Consider the following 27,268-nt stretch of genomic DNA (forward strand, 5'->3'; position numbering starts at 1 on the left):
GGCAAGCACAGGTTCATCCCTGGCCAAGATGTACATGCTTCCTTTGTAATAATGACAAAAAAAGCACCTTCACCATGACCAAACTTAGAATAATTCAATTAGATTTTACTTTACCAACTGCCCACGTTTCTATCACGCTCAAAAATACACCTACTCCAACAGCCATGCAAACCAAACTGCCTGACCCTTCGTGCAAACAGCCACCAAGAACCTTCTTGTCACTCAAGTCTTCAACTTGACTATCCCCAGGCACCATAGCAAAACTTCTGCCCCAAACACTTTAATATTTCCCTTCTCCCGCTTTTTCAGCGGTCAGATAAACATCTCAAACTCCCTCCTGGTCTCAACCCCTGCTTGCACTCTCCTGTTTCACTTTGGGCTCAACAATGTTGAATTCAGGTAAGGCTGTACAGTGAAATCAGGGAATATGAAGTGGAAAGTGCTTGTGCTCTGGTGTTAATGAGAAATAATAGTTCTTGTCACAGGATTTATTTGGGAAGCAGGGCTTAGTAAGAACAGAAGAAAGATGTCCTAACTCTTTAGCATCTTTCATGGAAAAGAATACTCTTGTACTTTATTTTCCTGGGGAAATAATAATTAATAACTACTTAAAGCTAACAAAAATTTCTTCCACATCTCAGCATCCAGGAATTTTCAGCCTGGTTTAGAGGAAGCGTTGAGCAGAAAAGCAAACCTGTCAGAATTGTAAAAAAAAGAAGAGTTAGAATTATGATTTTCAGAAGATCTTATAGTCTTGCTATCAGCTCACAGGGATCAAGCAAGGGTTGGAAGGGGGCCTGAAAAAAAGGAGTCTGAGACAGTTTGAAAAGCTTCTCAAACAGCTTTGAGAAAGTCAGAACAGTATCCATGTACTGGGATACTTCTCTAAACTGAAGCTCATTCTTGTCACTTAACTCATGAGAATTTCCAGCCAATCTTGTTTTGCATTTTTGTACTGAGCTTTGCAAAGTTAGGTGATTAAATTTGGCAAAAGCTGAAAATTGGTTTATCTTCCCCTGTGCTTTCCAGGCCAGCAGAGAACAATCCAATCCTCAGCCTTCAAGCTTGTGCCATGCCAAAAAAAATTCAGTAACAAGAGTTAAACTTGTGTCTATTTACTGTTTCTTCAAATCTGTACCAGGAAGACACAGAAATGGGAAGCTTGGGAAAATTCAGGTGAGAGAAACATGCAGTGGGAATGTTGCATTGTTCTTGCACTAGGAGGTCCTTTATCAGCCCCGGAAAGAGATTCCTTATTATCAAATCCAAACACCCATCGGCCTGACAGCCAGAGCCGCGGGTACACACAAAATGGCAAGTCAAGCCTACGTGCCAATGCCCCTCTCATACAGAAGAGCCACCTCTCTGTGTACACAAGACCAGCCAGGTTTTAGTCCACCAGTCACTCTGGGAGGGGGACCGGTTGGGGATCCCACCCCAGGATGAGAAGCGGGACTGGCTGATGGCATCCAGAAAGGGCCAGCAGAGGTGGCAGGCTGCGTGCCCCGGGCAAGACCAAGAATGGGGCTGGTGGGGAGCCCTCCTCACCCACATCGTGTCACTTATGACTGTCCACGCACCACAAAACCTGTTCTTCCTCCCCTCAGCCATCACCGAAGCCACTTGTTCTACTTTGATAATTGAAAAAAAAAAAATCAGCTCCGTGAGCTTCTCAGCACCAATTCCAAAGAACTCTGAGTCCTAGTGTAGCCATTATTATAATCTGCAGCATTCTTGCTGCAATAGTCCTTGCCTTAAACTGGACTGAATTTGCTAAACCCATTTGTTAGAGGAAGCTGGGAGCACACACGCTGTAGCAGCTATCAGTTACTGCCAGCACAGGCACCTCCCGCTACCCCAGGCACACGTGCGCTAACACATCACATTTCTCACACCCCGTAACATGCCTGTGCAGCTCCCCTTGCCCAGCAGTGATGCGACAAGGAAATAGAAGTTAACAGATATTCTGGGAAATCTTCCCTGCTCCTGGTCTCCATCAAATAATTGCGATCCTGCTTTATCACTCAAACAGTGTTTCAACATTTAACATCAAGGACAGGACTCCCAAGTTCGCTCCATTGGGGAACAGGACTTCACCTTCTAGCTTTGCCTTCAAACCCTTTGATTTGCCACTAGAAAGGACTTTTCCTGCCAGCCATAGTACCTCAGCAGTAGTTGCTAACATGCCTTCCCCTTCCCCACCACCATTTCCATGCTGCTCACATTTGCCCTTGGCCATGCCAACGCCGTGTTTCGGAAGAGCAAAATGAAACTTGAATTAAAGAGGTTGCTGCTTCTTCTCCTCCCCCCTCCCTTTTCCCCCTCCTTTTCCTGACATTCCAAGAGTCACTCGCACTAATCACCGTTGAGATCTGTTAGTTTATACAACCGTATTTTAAGATTCATGCTTTTGGAGGTCATTTGACTCATTTATACATCCAGAGGGATGGCCCTGATTTGCTCAGCACAGCTTTCACTTACAGCAGGGCTGCGTAATCAGCTTTGATGAGCTCGCGAAAAGAGACAAAGCAAAAAATGTACAACGATACAGACAGAGAAAAAAGTTTCTGCTGGAATGAATCAGAAAGAGCTGACTGCTGCCTGCAGTTCCTGCCCTGGCTTTATTATGATTTAATGTCCTGAAGATTATTTTTTGTTAAATTTTATTTCCCTCCCCCTGCCCTTTTCCAGGCCACTGCCACCTTATGGCTACAGGAAACTCCTTCAGTGGAAAAAAGACTTACTGCTGCACCTTATCATTTAGGAAGTCGACAGCACGTTTTCTAAAGCACTCAAACCCTTCGCTCGGAGAAACATCTTTACAACAACTATTAGAAAAAGGGGGTTTTCAAACAGCCTTTAAAAAGCCAACGTGGTCAGTACTTGGGTGATAATCACATCCCCGTTAGCAGGCAAGGGGATGGGGTTAAACTGGCAAGGCTAAGGAAGTTGTTAGCATAAAGATTTAGTTGGTTTTTTTTTACAAGTTTTCAGCCAAAGAAAGAATAAGCAAGAAACAGAAGTGGGAAAAGTATGTTTTCTTATTTTTGAACAGCTTTGCTACAACAAGTTAAATTTTAAAGCAAAGCTAAGCCAGTGGTGGGCAGGAGCCACATTCATTTTATGTCAGAATTAAGACCATACCTGCAGCTGCAGGTTAATTGCCACCTTAAAAAAAAAAAACCAACCCCAAACAACTCCTTTGTCTCCCAGATGGCTACAGAGTTCCCACTGCTACATCAGCCGAGGGCCCTGCAATTGCAGTGTGTTCATCCACTGCACACCTCAGGGACGTGACACAGCATCGTCACCCCACTTTTCCAAACAGGGAACTGAGGCACAAAGGGCAAGTCCTGTTCAGTACTGCGGGGGCCAAGATATTTAATCAAATAAATGAGACGTTGCTTTTTTGCAGTCAGTTGTTATCCTGGGTGTTGGAAGACTCGGGGAGCTGACACTGGGAATGCAGCAAGAGCCTGGGTGAGCCAGTAAAGCTGCACAATGCCCCCCCCCCCCCCTTTGCAAAACCCAGTCTGGCAATCACAGCTGGTGGAAGCGCTTCTCCTGAGGTTCAGTTCACTGCTACAGACACCAAATATTTCTGATCTGAGCTCATTCTGACACATTTCAGGGATTCCTGTGGCCTGTAGCAGCTCCGCACACTGAGGAGGGAGGTGATGGAAAAACAGCATCAAGCCCTTCACATCCACCTCTGCAGGGTGGACTGAAATCTAATTCAGGCAAGGCTGGATGAATCCAAACTAGCAAAGGTTGACAAAGCAGCAGCTTGCTGTCTGGGTGAGCTCTCTTGAAAATAGAATTCCCACCTCAACTCACTCAGCAGAAGCTTTGGTGGTGGTGTTTAACACCAAACAAGTTTAAGGTGGTTTTTGAACACGATTTTTATTTTCCACTACTTTGCATGCCCTAATTCTGTGTAGAGCCAGGAAAAGAAATGGAAACAGGCTTACAGTACTGAAACTAAAGGTAGAAAGGATCATATTCTCAGACCTCTAGAACAGCTTGTAGGCTGTAAGTGTGCATACAGTTTGCCAAACCATCAAGGTCTTTGGGTGTCTATTAATCCTGACAGTTTCACACATACAGTTAGAAGTCAACCAACAAAAATAGAAACACATCGCATTTGTATTTACAGGAAAACTATTAATTGTCTTATAGATGTGGTCAGTTTATCAGCAGACAGTAGGTAAATGGCTAGCATAGCTTCGGGGCTACCATTTTAATACAACTTGCTCAAGTGCTTACATCTGTTTATCATCTATCAATCCTTTAAGAAAAATAATCAGCTAATAACATCTTCACAGGAATCCTACATTAAAGACAATCCACAGCCACCCATTACATGGCAGTCTTTCCAGGTAGTCAAAAGCATTGTTTATAAACAACAGCAACTGAAGGCTAGTTCTGGCCAGCACCTTGATTCTCCAAGCACCTCAGTGGATAAAGCAGCAAGGGTCTTTGGCACAAAAGAAAAAGAAGATTCAAACACAGTTCTCCATTCAGAACAAAATTATGAAATCTCTCTGCCTCCGTGCTCAATAAAACCAGGATGGTAACCGCAAGGTCTGCGGTTCAGAACACACTAATTTGCCCTTTAAAGTTTTTGAGATGGGAATTTCCTTTCTTGGTGGATTTTCTCCGCTGGACAATACCACCCAACAGGCTACTCGATAGTCCCTAATGGGGCATCTACAAGAGCGACAGAATTTTCCAAATAACTTGGGAATTCCAGGATTGAGCTGCTTCACAAATCCAGGCTTACACATCCAAAGGAATAGGGAGAGGCTACAATTAAATTTGATGAACTCCCCTCATTGAAAGCCAGTTCCCTCTGTATAACACTGATGCAGTATATTAAGGGGTCATATCCACCACACACTCAGAACCCCTCTGCACGCAGGTTTTGCGTGCACACACCTACTTCGGGGTGCAATTTCTGCTGAAAGGCATTATCACACTAGTGCAGTTGCTGGGCCAGGATAAATACAGCTAGAGCAGCATTAAGGCAATTTACACCAACATACCTCTTAGTCTTTTTCTTTCCTGTATGGGAATAAGCAATAGCTTCAAGGAACACTTCCACTAGCACCTCTCTAGCAACAACAAAAGGGCTGTAGACATCTTTGTGATAGGCATTACCTTGCTGTTCAGTCACTTGAGGGCCCAGACAGCTCCTTCCCCTGAGCGCAGCAGATCCAGCAGAGGGTCCCACACGCTATAATCCCTTAGTCAGGAACTAACACACTCCTCAGGTGCTACCAGAGGGGGCTTTATAAGTGCTTCCTAATGAGCTTCACCTGGACCAGCCTAAACAGCTTAATCCGGGCTGAGTTATTGGCCTGATTTTGCCTGACTCATTAGGGACAGCTGAATCCAATCGAGGTATCGATCCTGACCTGACAGAGGCCCTGCTGAAGGCCCCTTGGCTGGTGGCCCAGCACCAATCCTGCCTCATGGCCACGGAGAGCCTCTCACCAAGCAGGTGCTACAAAAGTCATCCCAGACATGCCAGCTGATGGACAAAACCAGCCATCCTGTGCACAGGACCGCTGCATCCAGCACCTTCATCTTCTGCCTGAGAGGAAGTTAACTGATGGTGGAGTGATTCTTTGAAACAAAACTGCTGAACTGCTGTCTCCCTGTCGTCCGAACGGGTTATTTCAGAAAAACGTCAAAAGGAGCCTTTATCTCCGCCACAGAAAGTACATTCTTGTGGGTATATTTAAATCCTAAAGGAAATTTGACACAGATGATTTCTGACAGTGGTGTATAATCTCACCACCAAGAAGTCCTAAGAAGCTTCTGAAGGGGGAAAAAAAAAAAAAAAGCATTAAATTAAAAGAAATCTTCTATTTACCATCCTACATACTCGGCCAATGCAAACCCCACACAGCCTTTCCTCCTGCCTGTACCACTGAACACACTGGGATTCCTCTTCAGTATCCAAGTTTTGACTAAGTCAAAACCCTTAAAAAAAGGGATGTCTAGGGCATTTAGTTGCATAAATGTTTGTTAACGTTTTGGCTCTTCTGCTCTATTGTTTGTGTTGTGGTCATTGCACTTATGTTCTTCCATTAGAAACTACCATCCTGGTCATGTTAATTTAATTGTGCATCTGATTTTGCAGTCTGTCAGAGGTTTAAATGTTTCTGAATCTCTGCTAAGAAGCCAAAAGACCTGTGATGGTATTTTCCTGACACTTAGGGGCTCCGGTGGCTTTGGATGGGCTCTGAGCTCCCGCTGCCCTTGCCTGGCTGTGATGCTGACACAGCCCCTGCTGTCGTGGTCCTGGCCTGACCTTCTCTCACTCACACAGGCTCCACAGAAAGCCGAGTGACAGCTGTAGCTTTTACCTAAAAACATGACCACGGTGTGAGGGCCGAGCAGCAGTGTCACGCTCCTTTTCTAATCACAACCACTCGGTATTTGGAAGTGCCAAGGGAGTGCTATGCCATACGTGAAAAACTCAGGTTTAAGTTTCTATTCTGAACTAGAAGCAACCTTTCCAATCTCCTACTAGAGTCCTGTCACTGCTACATTTCTTTTCATTCTTTCTCACTCCACAAGGACTTTTTCTATGCCAGGCATTTGGAAAGGCTGCAGAAAAAAAAAAACCAAACCAAACCAAAACAACTCTGCTCCTGCCTCAAGCAAGTCTTTAACTTAAGGGCCCCTGCAGAGGCGCAGAATTAACCTCCCATTTAGAGTGAAAAGGGTTAATGCCACTCATTTAAAACAGAGAAGTTTCTCCTTGAGTTTTGATAGAAAGCGTGGGATTTTAAAACCAGTCCTGATCTCTGCTTATTGTCTTCCTTGCCTCGAGCAGCAGCATGTAAGCTGGTCCTAGTCCCCATCTCTTACCTGGACCCGGTGAAAAGCTAATCACCTCTTATATATGTGTACAAAGCATATGTATGCACACACATACATGTATGCACACACATACATGTACACCCACACACATGGCCAGTATGTCTTGACTTAGTATAGGGAAAGACTCTGGAAACCCCCTGCCTACAAGTTAGGCACTGTAACTCAAGAGATCAGAAAAAAACCTGTAGTCAAACAGAAAAGGAATGCCAGAGCTCCCGAGGGCTGGGCAAACCCTAACGAGTGGGTTCCCCCTGAACTGGCAGACCTGGGTGGTAAGTTCAAAGAGCAGAGCCCCGTCCTGTGACCACAGGAGGTCAGGGTGAGGACAAGGTGCTATTCAGTGTAAGGCTGAAGGGCTTGGTTCATTTGCCTCTGAAAATTAAAACCAAGAGAAATAACTCACAAAAAAAAAAATGGCAAGTCTCCGAGGGAGGAAAAGGAATGAGTGGTGAGGAGACTTTACCTCATTTATACTGTCCCCAGGTGGGACCTGTGTTTAAATAACACGAAGCATGGCACACTGTGCCAGGGCAGGGTCAGGCTGGCTCTGAGGAAGGATTTCTGTGCAGAAGGGGCTGTTGGGCGTTGGAATGGGCTGCCCAGGGCAGGGGGGAGTCCCCGGGATCCCTGGAGGGGTTGAAGAGTCGGGCTGAGCCAGCGCTGAGGGATCTGGGGGAGTTGGGAACGGTCAGGGGGAGGGTCCTGGTGGGGCTGGAGGAGCTGCAAGGGATTTTCCAACCTGGATGATTCTGGGATTCTGGAGCCAGAAACCTGCACCTGTCAGAGGACAGCAAGTTTGGTCAAGGAAGACTTGACCACTCAAAAACCTCAGCAGCCACAGGCAAGACCTCTCCATCCCCTTCGCTGTCAGCCCCACCACAGCATCTCCCCGGAGAGGGAGGCTGGAAGGAGACCGAGGAGCCAGAGCACAGTACCACACAGGGATGGATTCTGACCTACAAAGAGGCACCTTCAAATCAAGCAGCTTCCTCCTCTCTGATGTAAAGACACAGAAGAGAGCTGTGCCCATGCTGGGCAGGGAGCCTCCAAAACCCGGAGCAGGGTCATCGAGGTGATGGCAGTGGAAGAAGGAAAGGGTGTCTCAGCTCTGGATAACCCGATGTAAATGGAGCACGAGGCAGGGAGTGCTTTGGTGCTGAGCACGCTTACGGGGCTCTGTGACTTGAAAACGGGGCCTTGCTGCGAGGCAGAGGCTCACACGGGACGAAGGGAGCTTTCCTTCACCCGTCACAGCTGGCAGCAACGGTTTTTAAATCATCCACATAGTCTAACTCTGTGTTCATCACTTATTAAAAACTCCTTTTCACATATTTTGCCACGAGTGCTCGAAGCCTCTAATTACCCAGTTTCACCACTCCCTGGCTCCCCTCCCCTGCAATGGGATCGACTGCAGTTATCTCTAAGCGAACTGGTAATACCCAGCTATGCAAATTGCCCTGCCTGGTAGCCAGATAACACGAGAACTTTGACAGACACGGGAGAAATGCGTGATCTAAACACTCGGTGTCATTATTTGCTCTTAATTACATATTGCTTCCACCAGCTGTTTGGCATGCAGCACCTGTTGTTTTAACGTTGCTGGAATAAAGGGTCTTTCAGCCCTTACGATGCCATTGCTTGGCCTTAATTACAGTTATTAGCAAAGACCAGAACTTGACCCGGGCTACATGGCACAGCCATGCAGAGAAACACCTTTGGGCTAATGGTGTCTGCAGTGCTACTAATATTTTTTTCAGGATACATCCTTTTTCATTTGCATCACAAAGACTATAAAGTACTTACACATGACACCTCTAAATCCTTTATAATGCATCACGTCAAACAGCCCATTTAGTAGCGACTCCGTGGTATAAAGTAGCACAATACACTGAAGTTGCTGTGCTGAATTGTGTCAAAAGATCTGCTTTTTTAATTCCCCCATAATCTTACGGATGGAAATAGCACATCGTAGCAGTTCAGAAGCTGTTCCAGTGTGGCATGTCAAATGTTACTGCAGCACTATTTTGACGGTGAGTCATCATGCAAGACAATGAATTGAGACAAATATTGATGTGCCACAAAGTTTTCTTTCTTTCTTTTTTTTTTTTTTTTTTTATATTCTTCTTCTCCCTCTCTCTTTCTCAAATCACCAGGGTGGAGAAAGGGAAGTGAAGTGAGTGGGAGCAAAGTGCAAAGCAGGGTTCGGAAGCAGCTGACCTGCCATTAACAAAATTGAAAAAGATTACAGACACATTAAAGCTACGACTCGCAGCAAGTAAAGGAAGAAGAGTTCCCACTGAGACGCCCTCTCCTCTCATCCCCTTCTGCTAAAGCCTTGTGCTTACACAGCGTCTGCTCCAGCACGGGGGAGTAAGCTGAAAGTAACAGAGCAGCTTTAATTCAGGATTTCCTCACCACTGTCAAGCCAAGAGAAACCTTTGACATTGCTTTAGACTGTTCCCTGCACGGAACCCTCAGCCAAGGCTTGGCTGAGGAGGGGGGGCAGGTTTCTGATGAAGACACTGAACTGGGGTGCAGGAGTTCTGGGCTTAGCTCCCAGTTCTCTCACTGGAACTGGCCTGTTCCAAACCAGTGTCCGGACTGGAAGCAAACTTTCATCTGGTATCTAGAAAAAACTGCAAAAAAGCAGAAACAAAGAGGCTGAAGGGACAGTAAAAGTGAATGCAGGGGGTATCCAGACAGCAACTTCCTCGCCTGCAGAAAAGATTCGGGATAGAAATCTTTGCTCCTTTCACAGGAAACTCACATTTGCTTTTATGGAGATGCTCACGTTGGTTATGTAACCGGCAAACAAATTCACATGTTAAGACCCAATTCACATGTAGGCACAAAAATAGAGCTGGCTTAGTGAATTCACTTATTGGAGCAGTGCAGATTTCAGAGCTTTGTATGAGGCTCCCAGCTCCAAAGAGCATAAACTACCGTCCTGCACCTTATCTAGTTTAAATGAGAACGGGACTACTCCGGTTTCCATGATATATCTGTCCGAAGAGAGTTGTGTTCGGGCTAAACCCAACCTAGTTATAAAACTACCAGCAAGGGAAAGCAGAAAAACAGGAGTGACTGCAACATGCACATTATACCACGAACGCTTCACATCCCATTTCTCTTCTGCTTCTCTGCCCTCCTTTTTCTTCAGCAGAAGGTGATCGTTGCCTGTTTGTAGCTAGTACAGTCAAACCCATGCCAAGTGAAAGCAATCTAATTATATTTGTTGGCATGCAAACACAGCCTACTATTGCTTAAGCAGGTTTTAAAAATACAGTCATGCTAGTAATTAATATATTCTATAAAACAAGTTAAACGCCGTTATGACAGAGAACCTTTTGCTTAGTACGTGTCATATGCATCACTAGCACCCAAATCTGAATTCTGATGTCCGCAGACAGGTTTCTAAATCCCTTCCAAAGGTAAGCAACTGAGTCCACTCTCACCACAAGGGAGGGGAGTTAAGTTAAAATACATGAGCAGTGGGCTAAGCATGTGCTCACAGCCAGTGACTGTGACTCAGCTGACACACAGTTATTTATTGTGCGGCAGTAACTTGCCCATGTCTTTAAGAACCTCACTGGAAATACAAGACCAGTTCAGATTTGGGATTAAAGCCCCTTTAATAAGAATATCTACCTGGACAATGATAGCAAGAAGTGTCTTTTTAGTGACTGGCAAATAATTGGAGAGTGACACCCTATTGCACAAATGGCAGTAGGGTGCCGTCGTGGCTGGGTGGTGCAGAGGTACTCGTCTTCCTGGTCTAAGGGCAAAATTTAAGCACTGAATGGAAGATCTGAATGCAAGGGGGTTTGTTTTCATCATATAGGACTTCCCCTCTCCTTCCAGGACTGGGCTTCCCCAAGCAGTTACCTTTCTACAGCGTATTTGCCCTCACCAACTGCCAAAATAAAATATTATTGGCTCAAGATAACCAGTGCTTCTGCCCAGAGCAACAACAGCTGATCACCTTGTCCCACCACTATCCACCTGATAGTGATGACATCTACATCTCAACCGTACTGTGCCATCTGATTGATGCAAGCCAAATTTTTTAAGAAATAATCTGAAATATCATCCAGAACGAAAGCGTGTGGAGCACAAAGCAAACCTTTTGTAGAAGTGCTTTTTCCCCCCGTAGCGTGCGAGCCGCTCTCAGTGGTTTTACGTGGTCTCCTACAAAAGCCACTTGCCTAGCTGTGTGGGAGGATTGTCCTTCCGAGAGCCAACAGCCCCCACCCAAACTGTCCGCACAAGGGTTATAAATGCCTGTTACACCAATCCAATGAACACGACCTTGGGATTTCCATGGGTTTGTGGAACTTCAGTACTAGCTCAATAGCTATTAATACTGTTGCATCTGTAAGACGTCCTCTTTTCAGTTCAGCATTGCATTTTTCTGGGATAAATAGAGGATTGCTGTCTCTTGTGCTGTCAGCTCGGTACTAAATCCACGTCCTGCAAACACAGGTATTTTATGTTTTTCCTTTCATTCGTGGTGATTACTTTATTGTCTTCTTATGTCATGCCTTAAACTCCTTTCTAGGTACATTCTCTAGCAATACATGTGTCCTTTTTCAGCTGAGACATTTTTACCGTGACAAGATGCAAAGTGCAACTGGGCTTTATATTTATTAGCAAAAAAGAGTTGATCAAAACATATGGCCAAAAAAAAAAAAAAGAGAAAAACCATGAAAATCTATAAAATAAGGACAAAAGAGCTGAACTGTGGATCTCCATTTTCTTCTCAATAAACCTGCCCAATGCAATCGCCTGCTGGCTCCGCCAAATCATTTTCATACTTGATCATGACATCAGATGGTTGCAGATTGAGAGTAGGAAACATATTTCCTTCTCTCCCATAACAAATCACATGACTATTTAAAATCAAATGATCTTTCAGGGACTACATATTTGGAGCCTAATTTCCTTGACAGCTGCTTTTAATGCCATTGCCATACCTCTGCCGATATCGTATTCACAGTATTCGGTAAAGAGACCGGTCCCTGCTCTGATGTGTCTTCCTCCTCCCCTCTCTTGTAAATCAGGGTGATTAGCTCTTCTCCGCCCATCCATCCTGTCAGATGGCTTTTCCACGGTGTGCTGTTAAAAACTTCCAGTAGTTTATTCCCTCAAACATCCCCAAAATTCCAACAAACCTCCTCGGGAAGCCCATCGCTCTGCCACTCCTTGCCAGATCCGAGGCACGTTAGAGGCTCGGGTGCTGTTTCCTGCAGCCCAGATCGCAATCACCTTCCTCACACAGAACAGCATCCTCTGCCATGAGTAATCCCCACCGAGCCCAATGGGTCTATTCACGATATAGAGCACTATCGTGATACATAGTGTTATTCAGGAGGAACAACAGTGTCACAATTTGGCTCCTTCCCCAGTCTTGGTTCCACGATAAACCCAACGGCAGAAGCTCTGTGTGTGTCACTGGACTGAGGAGCAGGACTTGGGTGTCCCAGCAGAGCTTATTTGTAGGCATAGTTCACAATATTGTAAACTACTCACTTGTAGTATTTTGGGAATACTCACTTGTACCAAGTTTCTCACATACAAAAAAGTTTTCTCAAATGTGGTGTTATTTTTTTAGGAGGCGTTAACAACTGAAATCCAGAACTATTCACCAGCTCCTCAGTTTTCCCCTTCCTTTCTTCAAAGTACTGACATTTTAACTGTAATTTCAATTACTTTTTTCAAAGCACTTGTAACCACAGGCTCTTCCTCACAGAGACAGCCAACTCTTCCCACTGTGGAAATTAATGGTAAAATTATTGGTGACTTCAGTAGTACCAGATGAAGTGTTTACAGTAACAGCTTGTCTATAAGAAGAACAACTGGGTTTTGTGTCAGCTCTGATTCGTCCTTACCGTTCTGCATCAGATTTCTTAAATGTTTAACTTCTGTTAATCATGAACTTTATTTTTATTGCTGCCTTCTCCTCTCATTCCTACCTGTACCACGAGTCTCTCTTGAGTGTTGGGAGTGTAGATGATGAATTCCCTTCTTTAGAGGCCAGAGGATCGTCCCTTCGAGGAGATGCTCACAGAGAAAATGAAGTTAAGGAAACCTAACACGCAAAAGAGCTTTAAAGCTGCAGAAATCATTAGGGTTTGTCAAAAGTGAGTAAATTAAAGGAAATTATGTGCAAACGGGGCCCATTTAGGTCAACCATGAAGAACACTTAAGAGCAGGGGTGCTAGCTCTGTCTGTGTGTGCTGACAGCAGAGGCTGAAACCTGGGGATTGCTCACTGGTACATCCCCATCCCAGAGTTCTGCTGGACCAAGAGTAAGTTCTGCAGAAGAGCATCTCCCTGAGACATCTTTCAAATAGACTTTCTTCTGAACATCAAAGACGTTTTCATGGTGACATCTGCTCTGCTAAGGTTGGTTCCCATTTTTAAATTATCGCTCCAGTGAGCCATCACTTTGCAAAACCCAGAGTATTTTTTTCCTGCAGAACATCCCCATTCCTCATCCCAACTGTCCCACCACGGTCCAGTGAGCAAGCATTAACGAGACACCCCAAAGCCTGGGTTGCCCTTGCTTTTTTACTCTTTATACCTTCAGAACCAGTCGCTCAAGTCAGAGAGTCCCATCTGTGGGGCATCATGTGAGGGACACGGTCACCTCCATCCACGCTGCTCTGGCTCTCCAGTTAAAAAGAGACCTTCCCTCTCCAGGCCTGCCAGCACGGCTCCTTTCACAATCACTAAGTTCATAGACACAAAAATGAATGACAATTAGAAAAGCCAGCTTGTCTGGGCGGGAGGGAGTTTAGCCCCACGAAAAGACAAGCAAGACACGTGGAGAAAGAGCCACAGGTTCCAGACGGTGGGAAGCAGATCCGGCGTGGAGGGAGGGTGGCACATCCTTGCTCCTCATCTCAGGGCAGAGCAGAGCCCCCGTGCCACCCCTCCCTTGAGACATTTATGTGTGCTGCAGGGAAAAGTAGCCTCCTGGGGTGGTTCTCAGCCTTCATGGGGTAAGTACAGATTATCAGCTAATCGCCCTAAACCTTGAGGATTAATGGATGATCTAATCTCCAATGATCTAATTCAATGTGGAAAGGCCATCAGCACCTGAAGCCTGGAGTGCCTATATCCTTGCTGAATTTTGCCTCCAGTGGAGTATGATAAATCATTTTGTATTTCTTAAGCAGAGCTGCAAGACAGCAATAACGCTTCCATTTTAAGTTGTCACCACAGCACCAAGTAAATATTTTATCAGTTTTACAAGCCAGACTCTATAACGGTACATATATTAGCAGTGTTAGCAGCACAATTATTAATTTTTCATATGCTCTTAAAGTGTAATTAATAAAGTCCTGCTTCTTCCCAGACCACAGCAGGCGTAGTTTCATGCTTTACAACAAGTTTCTCACAGAGGATGGGAGGAGGCTGGCTGCTCAGGGTAATCTCCACTACCAGAGCTTGCAGCGTGGCTGATGAAGAGCACTGAAATGAAGCCCTGAGTGGGGGCCACCGGACTATAAATTCGGTGCACAGGTTAAGTTGATCTATCTGACTTAAAAGGGCTTGTGTGAGCGTGTGCCACTAGCATCAGCCAAAAGGCTTGCAGGTTTTTCTTGCCCCGTGCAGACCCTCAGCCCCCGCTGCCCCACATCCCAGCGTCTGGCTGGCAGTGGAGTGAAGGTCAGGTGTAAATTTGTGGATTGGGAACCTCCTGTGTGGTCATCGTCCTGGGTAAAATCCAAACCCAGCAGAGGCTGCTGCACTAAAATGTCATTGCAAATGTTGCTGGTGGTACAGCGATGGTTCACTCCTTGAGTGCTCAGCATCTGCTGGAGCACCGGGTGGTCCATAAATCCATGGCGGGCGGCCTATGAAGCAGATGCTGTGTGTGGAAAAAAGTTAAGATAACAAAAACCTTTTCAAAAATAAAGTAACTTTTTCTACACTGAGCCTTTTCTCACACTTTACTTGTCTTTTTTTAAAAAAAAAAAAGAGAGAAGGAGAAAATGAGAATGCAAACCAACTGAAAATGGAGCTAAAACCAGGACATCAAACCGCACACAAACAAACGGAATGAAGGTTGGCTCAGACCATTTTTTTAAATCTCAAAGTAAAACCGAACTATTAGTTTGAACTTCTTGACACTGGATTGGAATGGACAAGACACAGATGACACTAAGTCTGACCTCAATAAAAAATGAAGTGCTTCGGCTTCCAACGTTCACATGGAGATTTTTCAGAACCACCTGAGCAAGCTACACCAGTGAAATCTACTGAAGCAAAGGATGTGAGTCACCGATCCTAAAAACGATTAAGTACTTTGTTAAGTTGGGTGATAAACTCCTATTAATAAAAAAAAAAAAAAAAAAAAAAAGCCAATAAAAGAGGGATGTGTAAGAATACCTGAACATCTGAACCTGGATGACTGGAGTCCTTTGAGGAAAGCTTAATTTATAAATGTGTGTGTTTGTTCTGCTTGTCCTCAGCATAAGTGGTCAAATATCTTTGCTCTTCTCTAACATTTATTTCCTTTTGTCAGAAAATTAAGGTTTTGACTGACAACTGAAAAGAATGGTTATTATTGCAATTGTCAGCTTTAAATTTCTTTGTCAAAAATTGCTAGTGGCTGTTTTCCATGCGAAATTAAATCCTTTTTTTTGATCAAGTCTGCTCTTGAGTTCTGTACCAATGATTTCCTGGAGAGCATTTGCAATACCCTACAGCTCCCTGTCCCTCTGTTCACCCACCTATAAAACCACGCTAATAACAATATTTACCTCCCTCGCTCAAGTTTTGTGAAGCTTCATTAAGGAACGTTTTTAAAGCACTATGAGATTCTTAAATGAAGGCTGCCCAGACAGTATAAAATTCAATTACACTAGAAACTAAAAAGCCATGATTTAATCCTCAGCATCTGGGTAAAACACAAATCTAAAAAAACCTGCCTATTATAACTGGAGACCAGAAACAAACCACACAATACGAGAGGCGGAGCTGTGAGCACAGTTAATATGATAACTGCTTTCGTATAATTTAGCTCAAATAAATTAGTTATGGCTCGTCAAACTGAATCTGCGACTAACCTTGTGGGTAACAGTGGAGAAGGGAGCCACAAAGATGCCTGATTACAAACCCAGGGGCTTTTCTCAGCTAGAGGACTTGAGCCTGGCAAAATCCAGCACCTTGCGGCAGATGATGGAGGGTTAGGGAACAGGAATGGAAATTTGTATCTAGGCAACATCAGGAAGTGTGTATTTGGAAAAAAAAAAAAAAGTTGCTTCTTTAATGAAAAAGTGTATTAGTAGAGACATGTAATTTGAAGTATAATTGGTTGAGAGATGTTAAAAACCTTCTCACCCCAACGTAAAACGTGACTTCTGGGTGATCATCAAACAATAAGAGGCAAGAAGACAAAACTGTGCCAAAGCATCACCAAAGAAGCTACTGCCTATTCCAAGTTTGAAGTTTGCTGCTTTCCTTTGTGTTTCCTTCCACAGCTCTCCCAGGGCAATACATGACTGCAACACATAAACCCTTCAGCCCAAAGATTTATGCCACGTTCTAATCACTAGCGTGACAGTCAATGGGTGCAGCGCCCCGGTTCAATAATTTCCTGGGAATCTGGCTTTTGGTTTTCTAACAGTCACCAAACCCTCCCTGGCTGCGTGACACAGCGGTGCTCAGCTCACAGCGTCTGAGGGGTGCAGGAGGATCCTGGAAGGATCAGGTGTCTTTGTAACTGACCCCAACCCAGCATAAAAAGCCTGCAGAATCTCCAAATTGTGCATTTGGGTTAATTCAACAGAAATGGGATGGCTTGCTCTGCCTGCTCCTGATGAAATATCAGCAGAGAGATGATATCTGAGCTCACAGATCTGGAGTTAATAGCCCTGGCGGTCTGGTCCCGGGTAACGGGCACCTCAACACCACAAACTTGCTACCGACCTACATCAGTAGGGGTAGAGCTGGTAAACTTCACAGCACCGTGGGCTTTGCTACGCAGCCGAGGGCCTGATCCAGCAAACACTCACCTACACGAAGGGGCTGCTGCTGTCCTTTAAGTTACTTAAGCATGTAGGAGCTGGCATGACTGAAGGACGAGCTCCTTGTCTTTCAGAGATTTCTGAAGGATGAACTCCTCACGGCTCGTCTTTCTGTTTTCTAAAGGGTTAGCAAGAGCAGCAGAGGCAGCTCTCCACGGGCTGAAGATGCAGATTGGTTTTAAGAATGATGCAGACACGTTGACCTGCTGGATGGACTTCACAGCACATCTTGGATAGACTCACAACGGCTTGTCCAGTGATGGCCCAGAGTACAATTCAGCCTCGGCAAATTTCGGTTGGTTTTACACAACAGATGACGATCATTTCAGCCCTGAAATAAGTTCAAAACAAATGAAATCAAATCAATTTTTTCCTTGATACACTTCCTTCCCGTTTCTCTGATTTTTCAGAGCCTGTTGATATTTCTTGAGTCTCCCAAATGCAGAGCAGAGAGCTTGATAATTACGTGCTGCCGATTCCCAAGGGACTTGGGTTATTTCTCCTTTCAATCTTTTTTGCTCTGAGCCCTATCCGGGACAGAGGAAGGGGAGAGTCACACGCAGAGCACAGGCTACAGCCTGGCAAAAGGGCTGCAGGCAAAGTCATCCTGTGTTATGTGGTAGGGTTCAGCTCTTCAGTGAAGAGTTTTATTCCTATGCCTTGACTGAATATTTTATAAGTTAGTGGCTGTTTTTTTCTCTTGTACTCCAGACATTTATTTCTGAGAACTGTTAGGTACCAGGTGAGTTTTCGTGAAAAGGCACTTCCTGGTGTCCTATCTTTTAAGCACAAGTGTTATGAACACATAAATACTCCTAAAGCTCAAAATTTCTGAAGTCGTCTTAACCCTTCCCTATCAAAATGCTAATACTGTAGCTTACAAGCAAATGAAACCTTCCTGTGAGCATGTGATATTTGTGCTTTTTTTGGTTATTCTCCTATTTCTATCAGGTTATTTATATGATAAAAGCCTGTACAACTGCTTTTTATTTAACCTTGAAACAGGAAGACTCAAGGGCGTATTTATGATCATACCTATACACAGAAAAAAACTATTGAGTTCCTCTTTTTAACCAGCAAAATACACTAATAAAATCTTTTCCTACACTAATAAAATCCAGATAGAGATTAGGCAGACAATTTTGCCTCCCAGCCATAACACTGTACAAGTGTTTAAGTGCATTACTGCTTGGTTTAGGTATTTTTCTGCAAATCCCTATGGACCACATGACAAAGTCAAAGATACCAGGCATGAAGCTGGGTTGTTAAATCAAGAACAGTAACTAGCCAACTTACAAAAAAAATCACAGTGAAACTAGGCTTGCAATCTCTCCAATTCTCCATCCATTACAGTGTTAAGCTTGTCTTGTCTTTTACCAGTGGGAGATGGTAATGAAGCTTCAGTTCAGGGATTTTCATAAGAAGTGGTCCCAATTATTTGCCCAGATAGGCAACTCGTAAGGCATAAACTCAACATTTTTATCCAAAACAGAAATGACTATCAAAACCACTGCAAGGCACAATTTTTTTGAGAAGCCCTTCTCTCTAGACTTTCCTGCCAAGTCTGATGAGGAAAGGCATGGGTGCCACAGCTCCTACATGACTTCCTTGAGGTGCCTCTTAGCAAAAGTGTTTATGAAGATGTACTGGCCCAGCAGCAGCCTACTCAGATGAAACAGTTTCTTCTTTATTTTACCATGGTTTATGGAGAAGGTGCTCTGTCATGGCTCTTGGCAAACAATTGGGTGCCTCCTGATGCCCAGGAGGCAGGACCATGGTCACCCTGGGCTATGAACAGCAGGCAGGGGGGAGCATCCTTGCCCAAACTCTCTCCTCCCAGAACGGGTAGCTGTTGATGAAGGACCACGGCTAGTCAGAAACAGCAGGGTTTTTCCTCCCAGGAAAGGTTGGCAAGAACGAAGGCAAGTGCTTCCCCAACTTTTTCCATGGGAAAAACTTCAGCTTTTCGCAGGCCAAACCCTGAACACCCTCATTTGAAAAATCAGAGGCATCTACGATCAGCTCTCTGCTGTCTATTGCGATGAAGGAGTGGATAACCTACACAAAGTCAAAACACTGCCCACAGAAAATTAAACCACGCAGTGGCAGCACTAAGGGGGAAAGAAAGGCTGCATAGCCCACTGCTGCGATGCCTGAAACTTCCTCGGTGGGGACCAAAGGAGGCAGCTGAGGCACTCGGACATAACCAGGGTGTTGCAGAGCCAAGCTGCCTCAGGCAGACCCTGTTTAAGTGCCTTTGTTCTCAAGGCACAGTTAATCCAAAAAATATCCATCTTTTGATTGTTTATGGTAGGACTCATCCGAGTTGTGGAAAGGCTGCAATGGAGCGCCATGGGAAGTCTAGTTCAGGTGTTCCCATCTTGCTGGTTTTCTCTGTGGGACGGACTCTGCCCCACCATGCAACATGGTCGGAGAACCTCATGGCACCCATCAGTAAGTAGGTCAATAAGAAAAACATCCCTCTTTTTTCTCCCCTGTAACGTTTGTTCTACCTGGTATAGCGCCAAACCGAACTCTAAACTCCATCTCCTGCAGAAAATTAGTGGACGGTGGTTTTATTTTTAATTTTTTAGCCAATCCAGAGTGAGAAGAGCATTTTGCCCCTGAAGACCCCACTTTCTGGGGCAAGCTCATCAGAAAGTAGCAACGATTAAACATTTGCAGTGTAATTAGAACTTACTCAGATGCAGTAAAATACACCTGAAGCGTTTCCATGGTCTGACAGGGACCTAGATAAAAGAGAAGGAAAGAAGTGCATAGTTTTTCACATGACTCCAACCCTGGCTCTCACAACAATACCCAGTCCTGTTCTCTAGAGCCTGCCCCCATCTTTGCAGCCATTTTTGAATTTTAACCTTGAACCTTTAATCATTTTACAACGTACTAAGGAAATTCAGTCCTTCCCACTCAAAGGCTGGAAGAGTAAGACTCACTGACCCTTTTTTGGATGTAGCTACATTCTGATCTTTGCCTGATAAACTGACTCTTGGCTCATAGGTCATCCGTCTACTTTCAGACATCCCTGGTTTCTCCTAGGTCATCCAGATGAACCTACAAACCGATACACCTCTTTATCCTAAATTTTGGCATGTAACTGTGATAACTGTTTCCTTTAGTCTCAGGTCCCCACTCCCACTTCAACAAGAGTTTTGTTCTTGTAAAAGCAGTAGGCAATAAATGAGATCTTGCATTTTCTATTTGCGTATTCCCGTAATACTGAGAGATTACCTACTAGGAGATAAAGATTTGAAGACAGATACAACATTTAATGTTAAGTTTGGATATTATGGTCACACAGACAAACAGATGCAATCAGACTTAACACTCACTAAATATCTATCTTGCCTTGAATAGTTATTAAAGTTTAAAAATTAAATGAAACCCTGCAGATATAAAATAAAAGTGGAATCTGGAAGCTGTAGTTTTTCTTCTCGTACAGTAGTGAAATGGTTAAGGATTTTTTCTGAAGAACTTTAGAGGCACAATGGAGAAGCACAGAAGCATAAATCTGAAGGTTAAATTTGTATTGGCTTTGCTCCTCCTTCCCATAGGAGCACAGATGGTAAAAACCTTAAAGCTACCCCTGCTATTATCATGGAATAAATGAATTATCAGGTTTCTCCCTCACAAAGCTAACTATGGAAGGCGCCTTCCTACTCACATCATGATCAAGATCATTTAAATGAAGAACTGCTGCTTGTTTGATCTGAAAAAAAAGAAAAAAAAAAAAAAAAAAGGAAGGAAAAAAAAAAGGATCTCTAAAAGACCTGGATCACCCTTTGGACTTGGAGCAATCACTTCCACGCAGTTGCTGAAAGGCGCAAAGCCAGCCAAGCCCACTGGATTTCTAAAATGATGCAGCTTCTGCATCAAAGAGCTGCTGTTTGTTTGTTGTGGTGGCTGCAAGAGATGCTGATACCTGAGAAGTGGCGTTCCTAGAGGGAAGGCAAAGAAAAAAAGAAATCAGCCTTGCATGTGGCTTCCTGGGAAGAGCGCGAGGCAACGCGAGGGATAATGAAACCAAGGCAATGCAAAGCACTAAGAAAGGTACTGGAGGGAAATATTCTCTCTGATGCTGTGATTAAAATTATCCGTTGGAATAGACGAACCCCACTCTGCTCACGCTTCTGCCAGCCTTCGTGCACAACCTAAGACCACTTTAACTAACATTAAAGACCCTGATAGGCTTCAGGAAAGCATCTCTCTCACATAAGCAATTAAAGCAGATGAAACTGGGATTTCAGCTGATGTTCTGATGTTAAAACAGGGAGGAAACACAATCAGGATTTAAGTCTCTCTGCCAATATTTTTGCTCAAATTCAGTGAGAAAAAGGAGTAGACTTTGAGAACCCAGTGACACAGGTCTTAACTAAATAACATTATGGGTTGAAGCAGCCTAGAGGTTAAAATGAGCACTAGCTCTTGTGTGCACTACCTACGGTTGGTTACTCAGGGGTTCTTATAATCCGTTCTCAACCCTCTATATAGCAAAATCTAAAAAAATAAATAAATTGCCGGAGTTTTACTGTTCAGTTTTTTTGCTCTGCATGTCTAGGGGTTGTATTTTCAAGCTATTTTCCACCACGGAAAAAAAAAAAAAAAAAAAAAAAAGCAGCTATGTGACCAGCCAGCTAACCCCAGCTGAAATTCTCAGTAATCACCTTCTTCCAAGAGCTGCAGCTTCGTGAGTGACTTGGAGAATCCCAGCCAAGCAGCGGGAGGTGGCAGCCAGGAGAACCTGCATATACATTTGCTTCTGTACGTTCTGTGAAGGTGACTGTTCTCGGCGAACACCGAACTTGATATTAATAGTGACAAAGAGTAACAGTTCGCTTCTCTTCAACCGCTATTACCGTGTGTGCCTGCAGATTATTGCTGCTGGATGGCCAACGTGTGGGTAGGGCTTACCCTGATGTGTCCTAATGTAGGAAATTAATGGTGTTATGTTATTCGGGTAATTTATAGCTTGAGGTGACAATGAGATAGGTATGAGCTTGAAGAAATGCAATTTTACTTTAAAAGGAGGGGGGGGGAATCTAAAAAAAGAAAATTTGTTTTTCTTCAGTCAAATCATATATAGGTCCCTCTTCCCTTTAATTGCCATGGTATATAATTTGAGAAATATTAGTCGTTCTTCTTTCAAAAATACAAGTAAGGAAATTACATGAGCACTGAAGCATTCAGATGTAAGTGATATCATTAAAAAATATCAGAAATACAGTAAGGAGAAAATTAACAGTTGTTCTCTTCAAAAAAGTTCGGCAAAATTATGAAATACTTCCTCCGAGTTACGAATTTACTCATTTGTGCTGCGTTATTTGTACAGATGAAAGCAAGGTTACAGCATGATTGAATATCACAATTCGATTTTCATTGTTGAGATCTACTGAGACATTTTACAGCCATTGTCTGCAGCCCAGCAACTGTCCCCACCGAACAGGGCTGCTGGGACCAGGGAACACACCCAAAACCCAGCAGGACTGAAGGGCGAGCGTCTGCTGACGACCAGCACAGGTGAATAGGTGAAGGGAAGTTAAGTATCTTGAGCAAAACAGAGGCTATTTTTTCCATCAAACCCTCAACTAGTAGTTGTTGTTTTCGGCACGAGTTATTTTTACCTTGGGGTGCTTGGTATGGCTGGCATAAGCTTCTGGCCAAGGCTGTTGCAGCCAACTGCATGTGCATGCCCACTGCCTGTTTTATTCAAAAAGAGCTTTTCCTGGCTCGTAGAAACTGTCCCTCTGGTCCCTTGGAAATCCCAGAAGCCAAAAAAATTGCTTCTAGTGCAGACAGCAAGAGAAGTATTTTTTCCCCCCACTTCTCTGTTCTCCGATAAATGCTTTTACTATCATTGGACCTCATGTACGCCGTGCAAAAAAGCAGGATGGCTACAGAAATAGTCTCCAAAGTTGTGGCTCTTTCGGTTGTACTTCTCATTCACACCCCTCTTCTGTGCAACTGAATTTACGGGAAGCTCACAGCCATCCTTCCTCTATGTTCCGCAGCCCCTAAAGCTGGAAAAGCAGCGAGGACAGCTGCTCTCCCCTCACGTTTAGCCCCTCAGAAGCACGGCGGCTCCTTCAGCTCTGAGAAAGGCGACCTTCTGGGCTGGCAAACTGCAGGCGCTGGCACGGCTCGAGCACCACATCGCTTGGGAGCTTTATCACACAGAGCCAGGGGGAAAAAAGCGTGCTGGAGAGAGGGGAAAAAATAGCAAGAGGGAGACGGTTGGAGCTCGGGGATCACCATTTAACCTCGTGGGATGAAAACTCTTAAGAATGCAGAATAATATTGCGCCTTTACTAATGGTGGGATTTCAGCAATGGAGCCAAAGAGGCAGGGATAGAGGAGGAGTAACACGAGGGCAGCAAGAAGGAAGGAATACAGCTCGCCCTGGTAGTCTTCCCATGGACAGAAGGACAGTTTTCTGTTTCCCACCTCCACGTCCCACTCTGAACCCTGCCATAAAGGCACAGACAGGCAACGAACAGCCACAAACGGCCGGGCACACTGTTTGTATGGACAGTGGGGAGACACCGAGCACCTCCTAGACAATGAAACGGAGCATGGAAGAAGGAAGCATCCTTGTCCAAGAAAACAAAGACTGAGGTGTGTTCAACTGAGCAGAAATTGTTCAAGCTGTTAGCTGCAGTGGAGGCAGAGGCCTCTTTGAACAGCAAGGTGAGGTATGAGGTACTGCAGCACCAGCAGTGCGGTGGGCAATAAACTCCACAGAATCCCAGAATCGTTGAGGCTGGAAAAGCCCCTGCAGCTCCTCCAGCCCCACCATGACCCTCCCCCTGACCGTTCCCAACTCCCCCAGATCCCTCAGCGCTGGCTCAGCCCGACTCTTCAACCCCCCCAGGGATCCCGGGGACTCCCCCCTGCCCTGGGCAGCCCATTCCAACGCCCAACAGCCCCTTCTGCACAGAAATCCTTCCTCAGAGCCAGCCTGACCCTGCCCTGGGCAGCTTGAGGCCATTCCCTCGGGGCCTGGCGCTGGGGCCTTGGCTCCAGAGACTCATCCCCCCTCTCTGCCCCCTCCTGGCAGGGAGTTGCAGAGGGCCAGGAGGTCTCCCCTCAGCCTCCTCTTCTCCAGACTGAACCCCCCCAGTTCCCCCAGCCGCTCCCCAGCAGACCTGTGCTCCAGACCCTGCCCCAGCTCCGTTGCCCTTCTCTGGCCACGCTCGAGTCATTCAATGGCCTTTTTGGGGTGAGGGCAGTACAGAGGAGCTGTACTGCAAATTATGCACTCAGTAGACATTTCATAGCATCAGAATATCCTGAGTTGGAAGGGTCCCATGAGGATCATCAAGCCCAACTCCTGATTCCACACAGGGCAACCTAAAAGTTAAATCATATATCTAAGTGTTATCCAAACCCTTCCTGGACACCAACAGGCTTGGGGTCATGACTGCTTCCCCAGAAGCTTGTTCCAGTGCTTCACCACCCTCTCAGTGAAGAACTTTTCCCTAATATCCAATCTGAACTTTCTCTGAGCCAGCCCTAGACCAGTCCCGAACACCCTCACACCGAACACCAGAGGGAAGAGATCAGCACCTCCCTCTCCTCTTGCCCTTATCAGGAAGTTGCAGACAGCAGCGGGGTCACCTCTCAATCTCCTCTGAGTTGAACAAATCTCATATCCTCATCTGCTCCTCTTAAGTCATCCCTCTAGACCTTTCACCATCTTTATTGCCATCCTTTGAACACATCCTAATATTTTTATATTCTTTTTATATTGTGGAGCCCCAAACAGCACACAGTACTCAAGCTGAGGCTGCACCGATGCTGGGACAATCACTTCTTTTTACAGTTAGCTATACTGTTCTTAATTTACCCCAGAATACGCTTGGCCCTCTTGGCTGCCAGGGCACACTGGGGATTCATATGGAGCTTACCATCAACCAGAACCCCCAGATCCATTTCTGCAGGGCTCCACGCCAGCCTCCTGTCCCCCAGTCTGTACAGACATCCAGGATCAGGCTGTGCCAGGTGCAGGATCCACCATCTGCTCCTGCTGAATTCCACACAGTTACACTTGTCCATCTTAGGCCCGTGCCATCACCCGTTCGTGCAGGATGTATGAACAGCCCCTACACCCATCAGCCACACCAGCAAGGGATTGTCCATAATGACTAAGATTTCCTTCAAACTTAATTCTGGACTCATTATTCAGATACTTCAGTAGGAGATTCTTCAACATCTAATGACATCTTTTTTCTCTGAACAGTCAAAAATCAAATTCCCTCTGACCGTGACTAATCAGCGTGTGAACTGCTGCATGCTATCTTTCATTTCCATAGTCCTGAGGATGAGCTTGCACAGGAGAGGAGTTTTAAGCCAACATAATCAGACAATAAAAGGCGAGGGGGAGAAAGCACAGGTTCCACCTAAGGACCGCCATACTTTGTACAGAAGCACTCCCTTATGTTGAGCTGCGGAAAGAGAAGGTTAATCCCCAAAACAGAGATAATCTATCTTGAGCAAGACAGAGTATATGGAGGGTGATGAAGGTTTCATTCATTTTCTCTTGAATATTAAAAAAAAAAAAAGTAATAACCATAATAATGTCTTGCGGACAAAATTCCAGCTAAATGCTTTCAGAATAGCCGCAGTCTGAAACAATCTGCCCAGAAGAGGCTATGTACAAAATAAACTGAAGGTTTGCATTAGGGTTGGTCAAGTAACAGCGCAAAGAAGTTTTCAAAGCATACAAAATTCCATGAAACACATGAAATTGTTTTTCTCTGAATATATTTTCCCTGAAAGACAGAGAAGGCTCAGCACTGTAACATTCACTCAACATCACATTTGTCAAATGCTATTTGTCTGGTCCTTTGTTCCACGATGATGTCTTGTCCTGTCTGATTTTATGCTTTCTGTTTAATTAGCTTCCTGTCATAAAAGCCCAGAAAGGTATTTGTTGTGTGTTTTGTGGGGACATTCTCCACCTGCTTCTCCTACAAGGCTCACGCTGCTGTGGGTCTGTGGCTGGCATCGTTCACCCTTCAGCATCCACTCGAGGATGCTCTGGCATCCACAGGCTTAGTGGCAGCTATTATATAAGAAACTGTTTAAATCAGTTGTTTGTCTAAAAGAGGGAAAGATGTGATCTAATAGCACGAACACTAGACTGGGGATGCTGATTTCCTCGACGAAACACTAACATCAAATTCCTTTCTAGCCTTCAGCCAGTTATTTCAGTGCTTTGCTTTCCCATTTGTAAAACAGAAATGATATTTCCTTACCTCATGGAGGTGTTGTGAACTGCATTCCCACTTCACTTCACCATGCTCACTTATCCCTCCAGATTGATAGCTACAGGTTTTAAAAGACAATGCTCTTATTTAAGGAGGAAAGGGATTTCACACCGCTGGCAGTGATGGCACTCTGAGTTTGAAAGCAGGCTCCTTTCAGCTCCCGGCAGTGCTCGTTTACCCTACAGCTTGTAGGCTTTACCTACAACAAAAAAAGGGGATGCAAAAACCACGAAAAATTATTTCCCTGACAGATCTTGGGGCAAATTGTGAATCTGGCTGGTGAATGTCGCACCCACCAGTACCCTGAGCACAAATAGGGAGAAGAGGTGGCAGAGAGTCCGTGTTCCTTCCGACTGCTGAGCACCGGCGAGCGTTTGAAAACCCAGGGAAAGTTGCTGGAGGTTTGAACAACGCCAGCAGAAGGCTCGGTGTGTGCACACAGAACCTGAGGCACCAGCAGGACCTCCCAAGCAGCAAAGACCACGTTTAAATGCTTCAATTCGTGTGTGCCTTCAGGAGTGAGGGCCTCAGTATTTTTCAGGCTACAATAATGAATGTCTCAAAATAAATTTTTAACCCTTCTGGTTTCTTTTCACTCCCTGGCCATAGTCAACCTGAAGTGATGTGAAGGTCCAACCAGGCAGACTCTGTCCTCATGTACATTGGTCTGAGCTTCAAGAACTGAGCTTCCAGCTTCTACCCCTGCCACGTGAAGTTATTTCACCTCAGAGTCTACTCCAGTAGATCATAGGTAGATATTTGTCATCAGGGAGTCATTACTGGGATTCCCCTTTGATATATACACTGAAAAATCACTTTGCCCCCTCCTCCTCCCATCGATTGGATGTGCAGTTTTGGTTGAGCAGGCTGCCAGCCTTGTTGGCCCAGTGCAATTATTCAGCATTTTTTCTCCCCCTTCTCCATAAGTTGAATCTCAGAGAAGGTACAACACCTAAAAGTGCTTCATAATGGTCATCCATATACTGGATTTTTTTTCCACCTGGTATCAAACGCATTGACTTCCTCTTTGTCTTAGTCAACAGATCTCCATTT

The 27,268-nt window shown here is 44.9% G+C and overlaps 1 protein-coding gene across 2 annotated transcripts in view; it reads right to left on the bottom strand.

Moving 5' to 3' along the window:
• PHF21B (PHD finger protein 21B) overlaps positions 1–27,268 on the bottom strand; it is a 289,303-nt gene that overhangs the window by 214,426 nt on the left and 47,609 nt on the right. Inside the window, exons 1-3 of one of the 2 annotated variants that reach the window (XM_074901759.1) lie at positions 20,720–20,836; positions 19,633–19,681; positions 16,920–17,262 (exon numbers count right to left, since the gene is read on the bottom strand). The gene's annotated coding sequence lies outside the window, so the exon portion shown is untranslated. Of the gene's footprint in view, positions 1–16,919; positions 17,263–19,632; positions 19,682–20,719; positions 20,837–27,268 lie in introns of those variants that run through there. The other variant, XM_074901758.1, reaches the window with a different exon arrangement.

The sequence above is a fragment of the Athene noctua genome, chromosome 3 (genome assembly GCF_965140245.1).
Source record: "Athene noctua chromosome 3, bAthNoc1.hap1.1, whole genome shotgun sequence".
In the NCBI taxonomy this organism is placed as follows: Eukaryota; Metazoa; Chordata; class Aves; order Strigiformes; family Strigidae; genus Athene; species Athene noctua.